This window comes from Lathamus discolor, chromosome 6, assembly GCF_037157495.1.
Source record: "Lathamus discolor isolate bLatDis1 chromosome 6, bLatDis1.hap1, whole genome shotgun sequence".
NCBI classification, from domain to species: Eukaryota; Metazoa; Chordata; class Aves; order Psittaciformes; family Psittacidae; genus Lathamus; species Lathamus discolor.
The window spans coordinates 63,205,742-63,224,360 of record NC_088889.1 but is presented as its reverse complement, the minus strand read 5'-3'; the positions used below and the strand labels follow the sequence as shown (position 1 = coordinate 63,224,360).

At 37.5% G+C, this 18,619-nt stretch overlaps 1 protein-coding gene across 1 annotated transcript in view; it reads right to left on the bottom strand.

Moving 5' to 3' along the window:
* CCDC73 (coiled-coil domain containing 73) overlaps nt 1-18,619 on the bottom strand; it is a 95,925-nt gene that overhangs the window by 57,408 nt on the left and 19,898 nt on the right. The window lies entirely within an intron of this gene.

Below are 18,619 nucleotides of genomic sequence, written 5' to 3'. Positions count from 1 at the left end.
CACCCACACTCAATCAACACATTGGATTTGCCCACCCACCATTCATCTGAACAGCTCCAGAAGGTGCAACTCCTTTAAGCTTTGAAAAGCTCTGCCGGCAGATTACCACCTCCCCAGGAGCTCCTTTCAGGTACTGACAGTGGTGTATTGAGGAACACACAGCAGATAACAGCATATAAACACAGCCTCACCCTCTTGAATGACCTGTGTTGGTTTATTTCTCCACTTTGCTTCCTTTTAGGATGTGTGTCTTTTGGTTTTGTTTTCTAGTTGAGAATGGCTCCGTTCGTATAAATCAAACATATAAATCAAACAAAGCAAAAATATAGGTGCTGGAAATGAAGGCACTACCTCTAGCAATTACAGAAGCGATGTATCTGTATACAACAGGTGACTATTTAACAAAAACATTTCCTGCCTAGAAGAGAATCCATCATGCAACTCATTTTAAAGATGTGCCTCTACAGGTTTGTTAACAATTACTGTATCTACTCATTGTCATCTGTCATCTTGACAACCTAAAACGTTACAGCATCATACAAAGTATTTCCTTCAGAGTTTAAAACTTTAGAAGTTCGTCAGTTTTCAAAAACTTCTGAACTTTTCAGTTTTCAGAAATGTATTGCCAACCGTATAAGACAATTTGTTTTCAAAATCTAAAATAAATATACCAGTATATTGTCTTTCTTTACAAAGAACTGCATTCTTCAAAATACAGTATCAAGATCTAGACTTTTTAAAAAAGCTCAAAACCAGAAGACAATAAAAAGCTAATATTTTTATTTTGTAGTCATATCATCTTAGATAAAAAAAATCATTTAGCGGAGGCAGACTTGTGGTTTGTGAATGTGAAAGATTATCTGATTTATTGTAAGATTCCAATAAATCATGCAGTATTTTCGACACAAAGTACTTAGTTTAAAAGACCACGTTATACAAATTTGAATTCTAAATAAATATTGATTTATACTAAAATTCCATAGAAGCTTTTTTTATGCATACATTACATAAAGATAAGTTTGGTGTGTATACACTTAATGTAGGAACACTGCCCCACGTCAGACAAAGGGTGCTTCCATCTCATTATTTCAACAATAATAAAAAAAAAAAAAAATCCAGTTATAACTCTCCCCTAAATAAAAGTGAACAATAATTCTTCTCCTTGACCTTGCAACTCCATGATTTTTAAATGAGCTTAGAGTACTAATCTGGATCACATGCGGGTTTTTATAATGAAAGAGCCAAGTACAGCATTACTATCAGTGTGCAATTTGTGTTTCAACAATACACCTTTGAAGATGGTGGAACCAAACTGCTTCTGCAAGGCTTTTCTGGAGAACACTGTCTATCCATTCACTGATGGATTCATAATATTTTGCTCTATCTACCCTCTCTCATTAAGTAGATCCACCTACCCTTCTTCATGCACTTTCCTAAAGTCAGAGGTCACACTTTTACTAGTTTACCTTAACAAAACAGGACAGTATTGTCTAGAGGGCAGTTGACAAATTCCAAAACAGACAGTGCATATAACAAAGCCTGTTTCCCAAAAGAAACACAAAGATATTGTTTGCTGCTCTAACAGCTGAAGACTTAAAATACCACACAGTAGATATCCCACAATTCAGCACATTTTCTCCAAGAACAGATTTGTGAACCTGCTATAACTTCTTATTTTCCAAAGACAAAATAGTCCTAGTCACATCAAGTTGCCCTTATCTACGGTATTAGAAGCTTCTTGCCTAAATTCAATGGCATTTGTTTAAATTCAAGATAAGTGTACAGGTTTTTCATTCTGGAAGAGGTACACTTGCTCTAAAGTTGCCTGTCAAAACCCAGGAAAGTATCAGGTCCTTTGCAAGAAGGAGATCAACCTTACCTCCACAACAGAGCACAAGAGTTGTCCTGAAAAACATGCCTTAGAATTTTTGCTGATAAAACCATCTTTAAGTAGATGTAATCTGAGATGACCTGGATGGCAATACATCTCTTTTCAAAGTTTCAGGTTTTAATAAAATTGTGGAAAGAGTACTGCACTAAACTCTCAGCTATTAGAACCCTCAGGCATTCTTGGTCAAGAAGCAATGGGTCTGGGTTAATTGGTTTGTTTTTCTTGATTGCCTAAAAGGTTTTTGTTTTGATGGGCTTTTTGTATTTCCCCCTCTCCCCCTCATTTCCAACTGTTTCAACATGTCAATAAAGCTACTGCTAAGGAGTACAGGGAAGTGAATTATTATAAAATATGGTGATATGGTTAACATTTTTATCTGTGTTTCAAACCCATCTAAATATAACATCTGAGAATGCTATATGTATACTCACTGTGTGACCACAAAAATGAGTGAAGGAAATCTGAACAACACATTGCTGAGAAGACCAAACTGACGAGCCAGAAAGCATATGGGAAAAGTCCCTCAGTGTCTTTTTTATTCAGTCAGCACTACCTAATTTTGATGTGATAGTTGCTTGAAACAGCTATTACCACGGTGCTCCAATTCAGCTTTTTAAATCATAATGCAGTAAAGATTACTCCCATCAAATACAGAGCTATAGTAAACAGAACCTGAAGAGTGAAGTTTACAAGCATGTTCTGTCAGTTACTCCAAAGTCTGTATTAGCTACCTTTTGAGTTCTAGATGAAATTTAAGAGATTAGAACTGCTTATCCAAGTATTACATTGCTCAGGATCTGCACTTTCCCCATTACAAGAGGTTCCCTTTAGTAATTTGAATTATTTTGATGAAAAGGTGAAATCTGTCACAACATAGCTAGCTCAGGCATTTTCCAGAACAGGGTGACTTAAAGCTTTTGTAACACTTAAATGGGTTAGTATGCCTCACAAGCACATAAATGCATTTTCAGAATCCTTACCTTCTGTAATCAAAAACAGTTACACAGTTTATTGTATCTATCTTTTACAGAACAATGGTAAGAACATAAATAGTAACAGATATTTTTCCAACCACAAGTAAAAGATTATTAATAAATTAGCACAAAAAAAAGAGAAAAAATAATCCTAACTCATTTCAGGTCAAGTTGAGAAAAAAGGAAGTCATAAGACAGTTTCACCAAGACTGCAGAAATGCGTATCTACTTGCAACATGTTTGTATGTGGGATTAAAGCCTTCTTCTCCTTAGCCTTTCAATCCTAATTTTTTTTAGGATTTAGTGAGTGCCTTTTTATTTATTAGTATAGAAACAAAGTTCGGTGCATTAATAGGACCGAGGCTGACCCAAATTTCACAGGCACAGAAAAATCTGGAGGTCTACCTGAGTCAAAAAGTTTACCTTCGTTTTAAACACCACACTGCCACCTAGTCGACAACTACTGCATTATGCTGTCCTCCTACTTGATGCACCGCAATTACAGCTAAAGCCATGGAATGAAAATTAAACCACTTCCCAAACCCATGTTTGTGCCAGGATTAAGGTACCTAAACAATGAGAGCTCAACTCGTTCAGTGGAAGTATCCTGGCAGCACAAAGCAAGCAGCAACTGCAGTTTTCAATATCCACTTGCAATGCACCACTCGCTGCAAAAAGGAACACTTACTCAGGTAGCATTCCAATGTGGTAGTTGCTACTTGTTTGTAGTTATAGTTGTGAAATAACTATGCCAAGTGTAAAACAAGACAATAAGACTCAGTGCCATCAAGTAAGGGATCAGTCCAAAATAATTTAATTTTAACTTTACATGGAATTACACTAAGGAATGTGTTGAAGAAAACCATACATAAAATATAAGGAGAATAATTCGCTCTCTTGGCTAAATGTAATCCAAAAGATTAGGGACATGGCAGTGGGAGGAGCAAATGCAATCTCCTGTTAGTGCAAGTTCAGGCACTACTGATACTTAAGTTCTTTCCAATGTTTTCAAAATATCTATTTATATTCTGGAAAAAAAAATGATTTGCCTGAAGGCTGGTTTGGCTATTGTCTTCTCTCTTCTTTTAACTGTCTGACAAGAAGTACTACATTTTCCTCTACAAACCATTCTTCAACACAACTTACATTAACATGACTTAACTATGTGGGGGTCCCTATGGTAAAGCTTCAAAAGGAAAGAAATTATCATCCAAATAAGGTATAAGAAAATTGTTTCTTTTCTGTTTGAGCATCATAGATAACATTGATATCAGTAAAAAAATCCTGTCAGATCATTATAACAATGTTTTAATCCTGTATGTGGGCATCCTGCTATAGGTTAAGGAAATGACATTTCTGCAGTACGAGGTATGGAACAGCTCCCACAGGAGGTCAGGAACAGCAGAAGGCAAGGTGCAGGCTTGTACCAGCACAGAGTTTTGTGTCTCCTCCTCATGCAACAGCACCCCCAAAACTTCAGAGCAACAAAGACTGCAGAAAGGCAGATGTTCCTCCCCCTCTTTGGGTACCCAGCCTAACACATGAACAACAGGCACAGGATTTTTGCAGGACAGAAGACAGAATGCATGATGTTTCTACAAAAATACATTAGAACACTGTAATTACATGGCATATGATAAAAACATGAATGCAAAAAGGGATAGGAAACCATGACAGCAACACTTTTAAGATGACATATACAGAAGATGGTAATTTTAGAGGTTTTTTGCATGTTAGCTTTTATCATGAACATGAGGGACAGCATGACTCAGATCTGACTAGAAACACCCAGTAAATATGGATGTTTTACTTATTTGTTCAAATTCTGAAGTAAAAGACAAGATTTAAACTTTCCTACTGAGAACATATTTTGAAGTTTGAAGCACTCTACTATCAGCTACACGTTATTTTTTCAGCTAAAAAATTACCACCATGGTTATAGCAACATGCAGCTGGCATCCTGTCAGAGGAAATTAAACCAGAAAGGACACCTCAGTTTCAAACCAGGAATGTTTATCTGCAGGCTGAAACACACTGGAAGTCAGACACAAGCAATGAGCAGCAAGTCAACTAACAGGGTGCTCATGCAAGTACAAGGAGACACACAGGAAAAGGAGAAACTCTCCTGTACTTTCTTGTCCATTTGGATTCAGAGCAGAACACAAGGTGGCACTGACAGAAACGATGCACCAGGTATTAATGCATTTTCCTCACAGACTTGTACCATGGTGAAACTGCTCTTATGCTGAGACACATGCAGCCCAGCTACCAATCTAAATAAGAATTTCCAGGCTTTGGGTGGGGCACTGCATAAACAAATCCACACAAAAAGCAAGAAACTGAACCCTACATAATAGAAGTGAGGAAAGATGCCACTCTCCCTGGCTCAGGCCTTGATTATTATTAGCAGTGCAGCCACCCAGGCCCAGCTCAAACATTTAAAAAGCAATGTAAAAATTAAACAAAAACGCCAAAACAAGCAAAAAGCTTTTTTCCCCCTACTTCTACCAGAGCAGAGGCAGGTTATTCGCAGGCAGCCCTGATCCTCCTAGCTTATCCTGTGCCTCGAGCAGTGGGCCTGGCTCACCTTCCTCAACACTGCCTTCCTGCCAAAGGCCTCTCTCCTCACCGGAGACTGCCGGGGCAGTGGCAGAGGCAGGACATGTTTGTGACAGCAGATTTTGCTTCCTTAGCAATACGCAAGTAGGACACTTCACCCCTTCCAGCCTGAAATATAAGAGCTGCTGGAAGCGAGCTGTACTTCTGAGCCCTCGCCCCCTTCCCAGACCGGAACAGTGCCACCCTTACACCAAGCTGCCCCTGAGGGGAAGCAGAAGAGGAGCAGGCACCTTTAGGGCAGAAAGGCTTTATGTTCCCCGCTCATCGTGTACCAACGCACGGAAACGCAGTTAATACATTCCCAAATCCTTTATTCTGCCCTCTAGTGACACCACCTGTAAATTTACTGTTTAAGTGAATAGGACACAAAAGATAATTTGTTTCTCAAAGGCGTATCTGGTACTTTTTTTCCTTAATCTCATAGATCCTGCTACACAATTCTGAAGTGGATGCCTATTTTGCCACAAGTTTGTATTAATTTTTCCCAGATATTTTTTTTGCACAATAGTCTATTTGATTTCAAGCCATAACAATATTTGATATAACAGCTAAAGTGCACACAACACTAAGGAGAAGGTGATTTGACTTGTGTGAGGCATACAGCCCAACTTCGTTGGAGCAGGCATGAAATAAAATTGTTTATATAGTTTCAATACTTTGTATAAAAATAGATATTGAGCAACCTGGTCTAGTGGAAGGTGTCCCTGTCCATGGCAGGGGGTTGGAACTGGGTGAGCTTCGAGGTCCCTTCCAATCCAAACCAGTCTGAGATTCTATGAAAATCAATGTTTCCAAACCACTCAAGGTAAAAAATAATAAATAAATAGATAGGATAAATGGGATACCTGAAAAAGAATGCATTTGATGTTAAAATGATAAGCAGAATGATGATGCACAGAACTATAACCTTCCTCAGTCCAAATAATTTCTCATCAAAACTCAGTTTTCTTGTCTAGGCAGCTTTATAGGCACAGAATCCCAAAGGAATATTCTCAGGAATACGTTCCAATTCCAGTAATGCTGGAAACCTCCAGCAACACCAATCCTTGTACGTGCTTCCTATGCCCATGTAACAGTGAATCCTCTTCCTACCGCATGATCAAGTTAGCCCTCACTAACCTTTCCAGGCACCATCATGCTCCTGAGTCAAAGTGCTAGGCTTTCTATGTGCCACAAATGGATCTTCACAAACATACTACTACAAAACCCCTCGGCTAACAGATACAAGGCTCACGCTAGTGGAGCAGAGGGAAGTCAGATAACACAAGCACAGCATATTAAATACAATTTGATTATTTAAAGAGCAGAGAATACAAAATTGTTTGTCAAGCTATGCTTTGCAGTTTTCATAGAATATGTTAAGAGAATTAAAACTGAAAATACTGCATCCAGCAATTTTTTAAATAACATGATATAAAGAACCACCACAACATTTTAAACCGTTTCACTAAGAACAGCTTTAAGACTGTATGCTGCTATTTTGTAGTGTAACCATAGTGTCAGTTTATGACTTTAACAACTAAGTATTTCTCTGCAAAACCTAACATTCATTTTTATGATTATCTTCAGATCCTTAATAAATCAATGCTGAATACTTGCATGGAAGATGACCTAGATATATGAGGAAGAAAGGGTATATAAAAGTCATACAACTCAGGCAAAGCACGATACAAATACATTGTGAAAATGAGCACTATAACACAAAGTTATGCAGGACTTATTTATCAAGGATTTACATTTAACATGGAACGCAAGCTGAAGTCATCTAATAACTGGCTATTAGGATCCATTACTTTTGCTAATGAAATTTGACAGAGGCAGAAAGAAATGGGATAACGAACATGAGAAATAAATCGCTTCCAGTAACTATTTAATTTCCTGGACAAGAGGAATAGAACAATCTAAAGTGACTTGCAGAAATTCACATCCTACCTTAAGCAGAAACAAAACACAAATTTGAATGTAATATAGGAACCCTTGCCACTTATGTTCCTCTGCACTCTAAAATTAGAATATAAATGTACAAAAGTCATCTTTGGTTTTGACTCAAGATTGATTGCACTCCACCTGGATTAGGTGTCTCCAACAACAGCATGAACTTCCATGAAAGCATTGTTTCCATAAATTGTATACTGCAAGTGTCTTCCAGTAAAGTGCATAGCAAATACTACATAACATCAAATATACGTAACAAATCACATTTTATGGAGAGATACCTTAGTCACTATGGAATGAGTTGCTTCCCCTCCCTCCCCCAAATCCTAAGATTTACTTGCCAAAAGCTAAAATATTTGAAATAATGATACCTGAAAATGTAATATTTTCCAAAGTACAATTCAGAAAGCATTATTTTGCAGTTTTGAAATGTGTACTCCAGATCTACTAGACAGGGACATAACTTGGATAGTCATCAGTAACATGAGATTTATTCCTGTGAAGGCCATGGCTGGAAGCTAAAATATGAATCTAGAGGAGGGCTGACCTTCATACTGCAGTTTATAGACAGTGCTACAAATGAACACCAGTTCAGCATGCATTGGCTACAGCAGCTGTTGGAAATCATGTCTGTGACTCACTCCAGTGTTTGAAACGCATTTGGTAGTCTAAGTAGACCAACACCCTAAGCAAACCTTTATGATTGCTCTAATGGTTTTCACTCGAAATTCTAATTGTGTTAATCATATAAACCTATACTTAAAAAATCCCTTTTGGAAGAAAATGACAACTTATTTTTAAAATACTTCTAATGAAGCCTTATGTAACTAATACCTTTGGATGTCATCTCAAATCTTCATCCAACTTATATTATATGTAACTGCTTTAGATCAGTTGCATATTTTTTAAATACAGTATGTACATTATAATAAAACATGCCAATCAAATGCTACATTTCAGTAAGCACCTTTCCTCTCCCAGCTGAAGCTGGGTTAAATGTAGCAATAGCATCTACTAATTTATACTTTAAACTGACAGTATTACTGTTAACTCGAGATATTTCATAAAATAGTAATGTGACATTTAGCAATTTTGGAATCAAGTCATATACCTAGAAAACAATATTTGCAGTTACATCAGTTTGTGGTTGTGAGGTTTTCTGTTTGTTTTGGTTTTGTGGGTTTGTTTAAATTCCTTCTGCACAAACTTATCCTTATGCCTCCTGGGTACTTTGAGCATCGTACACTGAAGTAAAGGCATTAATTTCATGTTTTCACTTTGTTTTAAAAGTAGAGCACAGAACCACAAATTCTTACAGAAAATATAACTGGTATTTTTTATTTCTATTTATATGGCTGGTATCCAAGAGCATTTGCAAGAAGATAGTACAAGTAAATAGTAAAATGTTATGAAATAATTTGGGTATTTGTGCTCTGTGACAAAAAAGCATATTGTGGATTATCTGTGTATTTTTAAGTAAACAGGCACACTCCAACAACACTTTAATGAGCAAACTTCTGCCTGATGCTGCAATGGTAATGCCAATGTTGCACAGAATCTAGTTGGTCCAAACTTTAATTCCAAACTTCACTTATATGGCTACAATGACTCAGGGATTATAATCAACTCGCAGTCTCAACTGCTGTTGTGATAAAATGGTATCCTTGCTAATCTGACAAATTCAATCTGAAAGGAAACATCAATCGTTCAAAGATTTAAAATGGCTAATAATCACATACACTTCCAAACTTTATATATTAAATAATATTTTCACATTCTTTAAGTTATTCTCTGCTAGAAGTTTCCCATAGCTACAAAACATACTGAGATTGCATTTAATGCTGAGACTGAAGATTCATATTTCCCATGATGGAAGCAGCATAAAATAATCTGGACTATAGCTTGCTTTAACATGTTCTACAAATAATCCAGATACAGTGAAGATGTCCAAAAAGGAAAATAGGAACTGCTATTTGGCTTGCGCTTGCAAAACTTTATTTGATGGTTGCCATTCATAATCATTTTTGTAGAAATCTTTAAAATTATCACACCAATGTATCTGGAATGAATATTCCATTCCAGATAGAGCACAGCAAGTGGAATGTTCTTCAGCCTTTCACCTTTTTTTGTGTCAAGCTCTTAGAACCACATCAGAACATTTGTCCCCAAGTGTTTTTGGTATGTTCTTCCAAGTTATTATTACAGTTAGGCCACAGCTTTTTAATTCAGCATCAGTCATTTATGATACTTTTCAACTAAGAAAGATGCATTTACAAGAAATGTGTCTACAGAAGAAAATATTGAAACACTTTTAAAAAAGAACTTAATACTGCAAACAAGATCTAACTGAGACATTTAAAGAACAAAGCCCTGACATTCATTTTTTAAATTAATACAGCTGCATACAAACATCAAAACAATAACAGAAAGAAACCAGGAATACAGTCCTGAAAGACACACACTGCTTTTCCCATAGAGCTCTCCCGCTGGAATCAATGGTTCTTATAGATGATAAATCATAGAATCATAGAATAGTTAGGGTTGGAAAGGACCTCAAGATCATCTAATTCCAACCCCCCGGCCATGGACAGGGACACCTCACACTAAACCATCCCACACAAGGCTACACCCAACCTGGCCTAGAACACTGCCAGGGATGGAGCACTCACAACCTCCCTGGGCAACCGATTCCAGTGTCTCACCACCCTAAACGTAAGTGCTGAGACATTATGCTACACATGGTATGGAAACAAAAATAAAATACTCACTCTACACATGGTATGGAAACAAAAATAAAATACTCACTTAATGAAGAGAATAAATAGTTATCCTTGAAAAATAAAGCAAGAATCAAACTAATCCATTTAATTTGGTAGTACCTGCTAGTTTTGGTTTTCTAAAAAGCCCCTACCACCCACAAAACCCAAACACAAAATTAGCACATACAGACATCTAAAAGACAGAAGAGACTTAAGTCTTGTCCAATTTTGTTTTTCATAATTATATTCTACAAAATAAGCTGGTGTAAGAGACTGAGGGGAGGGGAAGAATCAGAGACTCTTTGGCTGACTGGATGCGTTACATTAATTTCTTAATATGTGAAGGAGTGGATTACCCCTCTAACAGCAATGGGAAAATTAGTTTCTTTATTTCTTCATTAAGACTGTGGGAGGGAAATTAATTTTCTACACTGGTTTTCAAAATTAATTGAATATATCTTTATTAAAGTGATAAATATGCACACATACTTTTTGGTTGAAAGAATTCTCTAAATTAAACAGACATTTTCAAAGAAGTTTGGTAGCACATGGTTTGTTTTTGGTTTTGTTTTTTTGTTTCATTTACTGATGTCATAAAAATATGGAAAAAATGGATCATATCATTCATTTCTTCCTACTGACTGTATTATTTTTGTACCTATGTTCTTGCATCCTGTAACGTGTACCTCACTGTCTCTGCCTTCATACACATAGGAATGTGCACCAAAAAATAAGGGGTTTTTGACTGTTGCAAACAGAAACTGTAGTTTTTAAAAGCATCATAGTAGTCTGAAGAAATGAGGCAAAGTACCTTGAGGTGTCTAGGTGTCTTCACGTCTGTGCTGGTACTTAGAGCTGAAATCCACCAATCCGTTGATAAGATCTGTAACTCTTTGACACTCTTGATTACCAAATCCACCATAATTAAAATCCATGGATGCAGAGGGCCAAGCTATTTTTCTAATCCTTGAAAAACAATGACCTTTAAGGCAATTGATCTAAATGATCACTTAAGAGTTTACAAATTCTTTTCAACCTGAAAATAATAAATATATATAAAATCTCATAACTTTTTTGAACTCATTTTCTAGGTTCAAAAATCCAAGCAAATTTATTCCAAGTTACATAAAGACAGAAGCAGCCCTAAAACAGGCACAGGTGATTCATCTTTGCAGAAGTTCCTCAAGTCACCCCCTTTTTATAGATTTCACCTTAATTTATGTTAATAGGGTTCTGGTGAAGTCTATAATGAGATTATTCTCATTGTAAGAGGAAAAGAAGAATACATGGCATACAGGTAAATAATTAAACAATGGTGGGGAGAATTAGAGCTAATCTCTACTAGGATGTTAATAGGAAGCTCTTGTTTGTTTGGTCTAACAAATAACATCTTAATTACAGACACAAAGAGTACAGAAATTAAATGTGAAAAAATCATATTGAACTAACGTAAGACTACATCAAAAGCATTCGCACATCATGATTCATCCTACTTCTTTAATCCTTCCCACTGGAATAGTTCTTTTCTTTCAAAACTACCAACAATAAAGTTGCACAATACAACTGAGAGGAAGAAGCAAAACAAGTTCTCCACGTGTTTAGACAATCTATCACTTGATTAGTAGCTCATTTAAAAAAACAAATCTGAGTCCACACAGCACCTTTGTTAAGGTTAACCATGATTTGCAAAGGCAGAATAAGATGCATTCTTTGCCCAGAGAAACAACATGAACGCATAGAGCAGTAAAAACAAACTTCATCTCCCCTGTTAAGGGAGCTTAAAACAATCCAGACTTCCTTTAAGCAGCAGACAAGATCTCAACTACCTGAGGAAATAAGTCAGTAGTGAAATGATCAAAAAAAAGTCACCAAAATTCCTCTTCCTTAGGGAAGAGGAACTATGATCCACCCAGTAACTGAACCAGTACAAGACAGAGCCCCTTCCAGTGCTGTAGCATTTATAAAAAATTCAAGTCAACAGGCTTTTACCAATATTGCTGTTTTAACTGCCTCATGCTTTCATGGAGGAGGTTGTTGTGGGCCCTGCAATCCTCCATGTCACACCAACTCCTTTGGTCACAGTTTCAACAAAACCACCATGCGATTCCTCTACCCCAGGACTTTTTTTTTCTTTTTTTTTAATATAAAAAAAAAATGCTCCCACGCTCAAGAAACAAGGAAGCTCCAGAACACTTTCCATATCCAGCTATATAATCTCCAGACAAAAAAAAACATGACAGGACTTCGTAGACATCATCCTCAAACCACCCTGAGTCAAGACTGGGTGACCTTTTCCACTCTACAGCAAAAGCTCTGCATGAATGGGGCAACATAAGACTATGTTTGTCATCCTTTCCTCTGTACACATTGTTAGCCTGCACACCCCTAAGTCAGGTGAGAATGGCATTGTAAGAATGCTATGAACATTTAGAATGCAAGACCAATGCCCAGACTCCTGATCCAAACTCATCTATTTCCTTCTTACTCACATGAGCTTCCCCTTCGGTAACAGCAGCACAGCTACACATGCCACAGTGGCCATGTAGACTGCTACCTGGTCTTCTTGAGCCACTTCAAGCCCTTAAAGAGTAAAAGATATTGTAGATCCAACAGTTTCTCCATAGCCAAATGGTTCATCTGCATTCTTTTTCCTGAGCTAAAGCAGAAGCCAAATAATTGCTTGCTTACCTGCCTACGATAATGCAGATTATATCCCTGAGAAAGAAAGCTCACCAAGTATTATGGAGTTTGGCCTTCGTTGTAAATGTCAAGAATTGCACATACATTTGAGATACAGTTATTAAAACTATTCTGTTGGAAACAAAGTGGTTTTTTGGGGTCCACTAAGCAAGAAACAAAAGAATTTGTACCAGTACTCCTCCCTAGACCTCTCTTTGTAGAGAGACTGCTCACCTAGACTGTGCATTTTCTTAGGCAGGGAGACTATTTAGGCCATTTGTCATCACTGATGTTAACATTTTCTGCATCTATAAATACTTTTAGAATCAGATTTTAGACCACAGCAAAGAATAACTGCATCCTCAGCAGACCTGTGCTGGCTTTACCTCACACGTGTGGCATTCTCTCATTTTGACTACAGACCTGAAAACTTCAATTTCTTCCTCAAATTCAATAAAATTCACTTTGCTCTTTATCTGCCTGTAATGTCCTAGACCATTTTCTAGAAACTGTAATCAACATAAAAAGAACAGCAAGTTATAATATGCAAGGGGGAAAAGCAGGTTAAAACCACTGTCTAAAATGAAAACCAGTAAAAATTTGATCTGTTATCAGCCCTAGCAACCATTCAGTAAAAGCATCTACAATAAGCACCTCACCCAAAGCCGGCTTCTACTCACCAGTGGAAACAAGTTGAATTTTAAATTTACATGGCTAAAGAGAAAATAATAATAAAAAACCCAAACAAACAAAAAACACAAAAACAAACAAAAAACAAACAAAACAAACAAACAAAACAAAAAAAAAACCAAAAAACTTTCTCACCTGAAGTCTGTAAGCAACCCTCCCACACAATCACAAACAAGTTCCTTGCTGATCAACCTAATATATACCAAATAAAAACTGACAGTACTATAGCAAAGTGCATAAATATGTCTCCAGTTACTAAAATAAATGCCAAGCATAACAGAAATATCAACATCTATAGTATTTATGCACTTCAGAGGCATGCACTACTCCTGCAGCTGATCGAAATTAAAACACAGACAAAGCTGACAGTCTGGTGTGATGTTACTTCATTTACAAATAATTCAAAAGCTCAGATTTGTTAGAAAATGAAACTTTTTCAAGACATTTTATACGGCTTTGTCTTGTATACTTTGATAGCAGATTCTCAGCGGGAACGTTCAGGATTACAAATGAAAATAGAGCTGCAGGAGTAATTTGAAAGGCCGCCAGAGAGCTCCCTCTAGTGTGAGCAAGAAAACTAAATAATTTAAATCCAAGATACCAACTGCATAGAGAAACGTGTTACTGAGACAAAAAAAGATAATGCAACAGAAATAGGTAAAGAGCTAAATATTAATCCCAAATCATAGGAAGTTGAGATGACGTTGAAACACGTGGGCTCTTCTCTACTAGAAGCAGTCAGCATCATGGAACCACAGTATCTGAAGGGGGCCTATAGGGATGCTGGGGAGGGACTCTTCATCAGGGACTATAGTGACGGGACAAGGGGTAATGGGTTAAAACTTAAAACAGGGGAAGTTTAGATTGGCTATAAGGAGGAATTTCTTTCCTGTTAGGGTGGTGAGGCACAGGAATGGGTTGCCCAGGGAGATTGTGAATGCTCCGTCCCTGGCAGTGTTCAAGGCCAGGTTGGGCGAAGCCTTGGGTGGGATGGTTTAGTGTGAGGTGTCCCTGCCCATGGTGAGGGGGTTTGAACCAGATGATCTTAAGGTCCTTTCCAAACCTAACTATTCTATGATTCTATGATGGTTGAGGTTGGAGGCCCCCCAAGCAGGGCCACCTAAAGCCGACTGCCCAGGACCACATCCAGATGCTTTTGAATATCTCCAAGGACAGAGACTAGAGGGAGCTTATTCTTGCCTAGTGAGCTTAAATACCAAAGCCAAACAGGATGATTTTGCTAACCAGAAGTAGCTCACCAAAACAAGACAAAACAGCATCAACAAAAGCCAGAAGCAGATTTTCATCACACTGCAAGAAGGTTTTGACAGGATTTTTACCTCACATATATTTGCGAGCACGTTGTTTTAAATGAGCCAATTTATGCAGAATTTTCTACAGACCATTTCCTGGAATTCTCATATCAGGACATGTACGTACAAGTCTAACAACATACTAGTCTTGGCAACAATGAAAAAGGTTTGGCCTTATTCCACTTGCTGCATCTAAAAATATTATGAGCAACCGACAATGCCGAATTTTAATCCTGTTAGATAAGCAGCATTCTCCGTGTCTTCAGTGGTAGCTGACAGCACTCACCAGCTGGGAGCACCAGGCCCATTACTTTAATCTGACTGGGTGATTGTTTGCTTCCTCATCACCACAGATAACATTTCCATTCCTGCTCAAACACTGAACACAGAGGAACTATAGGTAAAATTGAGCCCTGTAAGGCTTTTACTGACCCTCTATAAGCATTTTTTTCTTGATTAACTTGCCCATAAAGATCAGTACTCTGACAAGATCAACCTTTATTAATTGTATAATTGCTGTTGCTATTTATGTGCTATTATAAGCATTTCCCATTATTTCTGAGCAGTAAAAATTCTCTCTTTTATTAGACCAACCAAAATAGCTGTAAACCCAGGCATTTCTGCAGGAAGGCATAAGGAACACTAGGGGTACCCAAAGCATAACTGTCTTTTCCATGATGCCCTGGTCTAAACTAAGCCCTTCAGACAGCATATAATATGTGGAACAGGGTAACAGGTTTATCCAAGATTCTAATATGGTTCACTTGTTTGGTTGAAGTGCTTATTGCAGTAACCCTTTGATGTTAAGTGTACAAAGCTAATAATTAAAGTGTAAATCATGTTAGATTATCTTTAGTAAAAAAGCATTACTCCTAAAACAAGCTAACTGGACAGAAATTAAGTTAACAAACACGAGAACATAAAACAGTTTTGCATAAAGGACAAATCTATAACACATGATTCAGGACCTCAATTAAAGCACTGCAAAGAACAAACCAGATGAACAAGGTTTGAAAGTCTGTGAAGAGAGGGGTCATTCTTAATTAGATATTTATGTCACTTCCATTATTCAAATAGTTAAAAGTTCTCTCCACAGTTTATCATACTAATTGATAAATACTACATGGGAAACTGAACAATAGCTACACGGAATTTAATACTCAAATTATGGTAGGATATATTTGCATATCGGCGTGAGATACAAGGCTTTACTTTTCACAGCTCTGTATCAAACAATCAAAAGAAAATCCTCAATATCGCAATTTGAACAGGACACTGCTAACCAGGAATTAAACGCATTCCTGACCCAAAGTCCTAATCAGAAATCAGTAAAGCACATTATCCTTTACCATACTAAAATGAATACATCACTGTTAATTCACAGCAAAGTAATCAATATATGCAGAAACAAATAATTGGTGTATAGACATCCTACACTGGTATCACCCTGCTCTTGTGAGGAGATACATCGTTGTGGTTCAATTCAACAGCATTGTTTTTAATGTCTCCTGCAATATTTTTACCAAACACCACTGTTACAAGAAAAAATTTAAAATTCATGTAAATAAGCACACTAGCCAGTATAGCCGACAGACATTTATTCAGAAATGTGAATATATATTCACCCAATGTTAACAGCGAGAGATTTTTAATCTCTCAGAATATCTCTAATTACATTATCTGCTGTACTGTTCACAGGTATTTATCTGAAAAGTTGAGGAAAACATCTTTGCTCATGGTTTCATCTTCCTGAGCTTATTCACCACATACCTTGATAATTTCACAATAAGGTTCTTTTGCCAGAAAAATTAATTTACAAGTAGGAAAGTAACATGCAAAAAGCTACTCATCATTCTGCCATGCTGAAAACTGCACATACACGGGAGATACTCTATTTATCCTAAGCACTTGCTACACCTTTTTTTCTTATATTTTTCTTTCTGTTATCTGTATAACAAACCAGAGTTTAAGCACACTTGCGATCATTATCTATAACATAACCCTAAAACAGCAGTATTGCATTATATCACAATTAGCTTAAGCTGCATACACTCTTTTCTTTACACCTGCTGTTGTAATGCTGCCTTAAACAGGAAACTTGAGTCTTGGGATGGCAAAAATTTAGGTATAGTTCAGAAACAGGGGGGGCTCCTACCCTGGGAATAATGGAATCAATCCACATCTGTGGAGGGGGGATAAACCTTGCTGACTCTTCCTTTGTTATTCTGTCTTAATAAGGGCATATAGTGATGGCATAACACAACAAAGGTTCAGCTCATTAATACAAAAGGGAACCAGGACTCACACAGTCTTGTTACAATGTTTGCCATTACCAGCTTCTCACTCATTTTTCTGTTGAGGCTAACATACAAACACATATGAGTTTCCACATGTCTGTGTGCCAGTATAGTAACCCTCAGTGAGAATTTCACTGTCAACCCTCAAGATCACAGGCTGAGTTCAGAGAGGGGCATAGGAGAAAGTAAAAAATCTGTGGGCCTTTTCCACTGCAGTTCTACTGTTTTTCCTCCACCTTCAGAGCAGGGGGGGAGGTCAGCAAAGAATTCAGATGGGATTCATCTGTCTCACAGCCCACACAGTAGGAGCCTTCTCCTCCAATGCAGGCAGAGCTGTGACCTGAGCATAGTGGGATCCACACCCACTTCCCAAGTGGCATAAGTAGGCAATTCTAAAATACTTTATTTTCTCTCAAAAATTATATGCAATGGTGGTATAACACAATGGAAATTCCCTTGCTTGTACAATAGAGGCTCCTCATACAAAGTTGTTACGACACATAAAAAATTTCTATATACGCATGCAGGTGTTTTACTTGCACTTAAATGCAGCATAGAGTTCTTGAGCATTCACGTGCTGGCACTGTAGCTATTTCTGTGGTTAGCACCACCCTCATAGAGACAGTCAGGTAGGAACTCGGGATGAGGGCTGAGTAGAGGTGCACAGGAAGAAGCTGTAAAGTCCTTTACAAAGGAACAGCAGTTTCTTCTTTTTCCAACATGTAGCAACTAGTATTGTCTCCTTAATGTTATCTAGGTAATAAACAACCTGTACTACTCTTATACAATATTGTTATCTTAGTCCCCCACTCTGTCATAAGCACATACTACAATCACATTACAATCGTCTGTTGAGATCTCCACCAGCTAAAAAGCATTAGAGCCACCCCAGCTGGTAAGTTACCCATTCATCAAGCTCCTCTCAACTGCAACACATTGGTGCTCTAAAGTAAATAACTACAGCCATCGTGCCTCCAAACAGTTCTCCTTGTTTCACATACTAGAACTTCCTGGTTTTCCTCCACAGAGTATTTGACCACTTTCACCAGCATTACCCAATACCCTCATTCTACCCTTTCCTGCTTCTGTATATAGAAGTCACTTCAGCACTTAAATGAAGAATACAATCCTGAGTCAGGACAGGAGACCTCCTAGCACAGACACAAAACACTCTGCGGCAGCAAAACCATTCCACTCACGTGTTTTGATTTTTTTTTTTTTGGTGTGCGGTTGATGACCCAACCCATCCCAAAACTCTTCATATATTTGTTACCAGCACACTGTGTTAAATGTATTCTTAGCCTTACCTCTTAGAAGGCTTTTCAAGTACTGCTTCTTGCCTTCACTAACACCACACGTGGGTAAGGTTTGTCTTCACTTTTAAACACCCAACCAACAAACTCACCAAAGTTACTTCCACACATGCAAGTCTTATGCTGGTCCTTTTCCGCATGGCTAGCTC